This window comes from Lipotes vexillifer, unplaced genomic scaffold (genome assembly GCF_000442215.2).
Source record: "Lipotes vexillifer unplaced genomic scaffold, Lipotes_vexillifer_v1.1 scaffold147, whole genome shotgun sequence".
In the NCBI taxonomy this organism is placed as follows: Eukaryota; Metazoa; Chordata; class Mammalia; order Artiodactyla; family Lipotidae; genus Lipotes; species Lipotes vexillifer.
In genome coordinates, this window is record NW_006778796.1 from 2,450,376 (window position 1) to 2,455,399 (window position 5,024).

Sequence of the window (5,024 nt, forward strand, 5' to 3'; positions counted from 1 at the left end):
GGCAGGCCTCTCACTGTTGTGGCCTCTCCCGTTGCGGAGCACAGGCTCCAGACGCGCAGGCTCAGCGGCCATGGCTCACGGGCCCAGCTGCTCCATGGCATGTGGGATCTTCCCGGACCGGGGCACGAACCCGTGTCCCCTGCATCGGCAGGTGGACTCTCAACCACTGCGCCACCAGGGGAGCCCTGTTTTCCTTTTTTAATTGTAAGGACTATTAAAACTGTTGAACTAAAAATGAAAGGATTTTCTGGATGGAATTATTTTTAACCCTCTGCCATTCTAACAAGTTTAATCACATATTAATAATAATGTACTGAGGTAGAGTATATCACAACATGTAATTCATTCTAGGAGTGGTAGTCACGGAATGAAGCAAGCAGTTAGTTGCCTTTATCTTGTCATGAATTTGTTGTTTATGATTAGTAAAAAGAAAAATCTAAAAATGAAAGAAGATTTCTACTTTATTTTTTAAAGTTAAGTAGATTATATTGAATTTCAATAATAATAGTATAAACACATTTTTGTTATTCACTTTTTTTTGTTAAAAGAGATGATTTGGAAATTTGGGGGAATTTAACTTTTTTTTCTTTTACCTTTCTTTTTTCTTTTCCTTCCTTCCTACCTTTCATTCTTTCCCTTTCTTTCTCTTTCTTTCTTTCTTTCTCTCTCTCTCTCTTTCTTTTTTTCTTTTCCCTTTATTTTTTGTCATTTTGATGTTTTAAATTGTGTCACAAAGCTCATCTTTTGAAGAATTTCCATACTGCCTCTTTGGGGAGTCAATAATTTATCACCTTTGCATCACTACACAAATTAACCACAATACAACATCATTTTCTGGGTAACCTTTGCAATTGTAAATGGTGAAATTGTTTTAGCGGCTTGCACACGTCATTAGTCAGGGACATTTTAATTAAATTTAAAGTGATAATTGCCCTTCATAAGCAAATTTAGTGTGTGGGACCTAACAGACAAGCTGAAAAATAGAAACATTGGTTTTGTTTATTTGGGTTTAGATGTACTGAGGTCTTAAGTGCTTGTTCAGATCTTCAGAGCAGCTAGAAAGTGTAGAAAAAAGTTAGTACATGTTGTAGCACAGTTTTTTGTTTCTTGTGTTTTTTTTTGTAAATCACACACCTAAACAGTACTCTCAGGAACATGCTTCCCTTCTTAATGTGAGCCTCGTGTTGGTAAAAAGTGAAAATTGACAACTTTGGGGAAATAAGTCTCCTATCCAGGGAAGGGTCCCAGATTGACAGTGACAGGGCTAAATCCTCCCATCTCACCTCCACCAGTTGGTCTCAGCCAAGCAGGAGCTGGCAGCCTCTGAAATGCCTGCTGAGGATCCACATCCAGTGACCTGTTCAGCTCCTGGCCTCTCTGCAGAGACCAGCAGCAGGGGAGAGAATTATTGTCAGTCTGTAACGGGGACGCCCCACCCAGGAGTAGCTGAACTGAGGTCGCTTCTTTCACAGCTATTCCATGTCCTGGCTGTGAACAGCTATTAACCAGTGAGGACGTGCTCCCAGTAGGGTCAGGTGGGGATTTACGTTATAGACCTAGAAGTAAAGGCTCCATAATGAGTCCCTGGAGTCATCCAAGCCTCTACTAGTCTTGCTACAGTTCTGAAATGAGATCTTAAAAAATCCCTGCAAATTCTTTTTCATTTTACTGGCTGTAGATTGTACTCTCTGTCTGGTCTCCATTTCTCTCTGCATAAGCAGTTTTAGGCTTTATTTAAGTGTTGCATTTCCAAGTGCTCTTGACTCTGTGCAGGGCTCCTCACACATCACTCATGCCTTATTTTACAGGGTGAGTGGGTAATTAGCATCTTTCACAATTAGCCAGGATTTGCTCTGCTAATTTCATTCCCTGATGAAGGTGCTAACTTGGCGTGAAACTGTAATATGTTGGGTGATTTATTAATTCTCCACTGATGGGTGGAAATCACATGCCTGTGCCTTTACTGTTGAGAAAGTTAACAGCATCCATTTGTGAGAGATGGTATTTGAAAAGTGATGCTGGTGTGATTGAATGTGTGAATGTATAATGAAGTCAACCCAGATAGTCCCTTTCTGATTAAATTGTATTAAAATTATGTGGCAGTTCCTTGGAAAGAGATTCTTAAGAAAGAAATATGTGCTTATCTTTTAAGAGTAGCTGTCAGTCACAGTGTGTGTCACTGGGGGCTATAGAGGAAAAAAGTCATACCTGTTTTTTAAGGATCAAGTGGAAGAAACCATAGTGATATGAAGGCCCTTTGCCTAAACAAGCTGTAACATAAATTTTAACAACACAGGGAGCAAACTTCTTTAAGAAATCCCCAAATAAAGCAATTTGACACATGAATCATTAGATTTACTGTTATGGGTTTCTCTTATCTTATTTCCACTCTAAGCGTAAGCCTTTGATATTTAGTATGAGAATTCACAATCAATCAAGAAATATTGACTATACTGAAAGCTAGGTTTCTGAGAACACTTTTCCTGTCGCTTTTCCTCATTTATCCCAAGTTTCCAAAAGAATATTAATTTTTTAAAGTTCTTTTATCCAGGAGAAATCTGGAAGACATCACCAAGTGACTAAAGTTAATGCTATCAGTGATGGGGAAACTGACATTATGTGCCTCTTGAGATGTTTTATGAAGAACATTTTATGCAGTATTTTGCTACAGATTAAAAATCAAATATCAGATACTCATCAGGAAGAAATAATAGAAATCAAAGAATATAGTATAAAATAACTTTTCCTAAATAATTTTGACATAGTCATTAAAAGGGTCAATGTCAAGAAAGAAAAAGAATGGCTTAGGAATGGTGTCCGATTAAAGAAACGTAAGAGATATGAAAACTAACATGTGTGATTTCCTGTTGGATCCTTGTTGGGGCACATTGCTATAAAATATATTATTGAGACAAATTGGTAACACTTGAATATGGATTTTATATTAGACAATAGTACTGCATCAATTTTAAGCTTAATTTTATAAGTGTACTGTGACTGTGTAAGATAATGTGTTTGTCCTATGAAGATATATGCTGAAAAAATTAAATCTGCAACTTACTCTCAAATGATTTAGCCAATAAATAAATAAACAAACAAATAATAAATAAATAAAATACATATATATGTATACACTGTGTGTCTATTAAGAGAAAGTGAAAGAGAGGAAAAGCATGCACAGGGAATTATAGCAATTATCCTGTAATAACTTATAATGGAATATAATCTGCAAAAATACTGAATTACTATGCTGTACACCTAAAACTAACACAATATTGTAAATCAACTATACTTCAATAAAAAATAAAATTCAATTATAAAAAGAGTGAACGGGAAATAGAGTTTTTGAAATTTTACATGTTGGCCAAAGACTTTTATTTTAACATCACTCTTGATTACAGGTTGGGTGGGTATAGAAGTCTTACTAAGAAATTACTTTCAGGGACTTCCCTGGTGGCGCAGTGGTTAAGAATCCGCCTGCCAACAGAGGGGGCGTGGGTTCGAGCCCTGGTGCGGGAAGATACCACATGCCGCGGAGCAACTGAGCCCCTGCGCCACAGCTACTGAGCCCCTGCGCCACAGCTACTGAGCCCATGTGCCACAACTACTGAAGCCCGCATGCGTGAGCCTGTGCTCCCCTGCAATGAAAGCTCACCGTAACTAGAGAAAGGCCACGTGCAGCAACGAAGACCCAACGCAGCCAAAAATAAATGAATAAACAAATTAATTGAAAAAAAAATATTTTCAAACTTTTCCAATATCCCTTCAAGTTCTAAGACACGGAACAACCCAAGCGCCCCTCAACAGATGATCAGATTAAAACAGATGATCAGATTAAAAAGTGGAATATATATCTATATCTATGATGGAATATTACTCAGCCATAGAAAATAATAAAATTCTGCCATTTGCAGCAACATGGATGAATATTGTGCTTACCGAAATAAGTCAAAGACAAATACTATACTATATCACTTATATGTGGAATCTAAAAAATATATAAATGAATATATGTGCAAAACAGAAACAGACTCACAGATACAGAAAACAAACTTGTGATTACCTAAGGGAAGAGGAAAGTGGGAAGTGGGAAGGGACAAATTTGTGGTATGGGATTAACAAACTACTACACACACATTGAAGGAGTGTTCTGTCTGAAATTTTGTAATAGATAAAGAAATTCCTAAACAAATATTGATGGTTGTTACTCCAAATTAAGCCCAAATGATGCATATATAATCACAGTATTTTTTTCTCAGTATGCTATTAATCACAGTATGCTATTAAATATCTGAGAACATTATTTATCATAATGATGTAAACTTGGAGAGTGACATTTAAAAAATAATGGTAAAACTTTTCTGAGCAGATAAGAAGAGGTGAAAGTTATGCATTGTGAAATGATTTCTTGAGTGTAAGCCCTCATCCATTACAGAAAGTTAATAAATAACATCTAAAGCTAAATCAAAAGTGGCAATGCAAATATATTATACAGAATATAGAGGTAGCAATAGATCAAACAGTGAAAAGCACTAAGGAGTGGAATTTAGAAGTGGGGAATGGTGGAGCAGGGGCTGCTATTTTTCATCAAAAATCTAAATTACTATTTGATCTTTTAGGAACATGTATCTCGATCATTTGCATAATAGCAAAATTAAAATTAAGTCCACTAAACACAAAAATTAAAACAAAAATAAATATTAAAAACAATTGAGAACTGATTATGTACAAAGCCCAATACAAGGAAATTTGCATGTATTGTCTCATCTAAAACTGAAAGCAAACTATGAATATTTATCTTTTCATATTCTCTACATATTTCCTGTGAGAAAGGAGAAACTTCATAGTTTAATAACTCACCAAGATCACACAATATGACCGAAATAAGAATTCAAAATTACATCTGTCAGATTTTCAAACCAGTTCTTTTAATAAGTACAAAATGCTACTTGATCCATCTCATTCATTCACTTAATAAATATGTACTTGTATACTTACTATGTTCTAGGTGCTAAGTTACACAC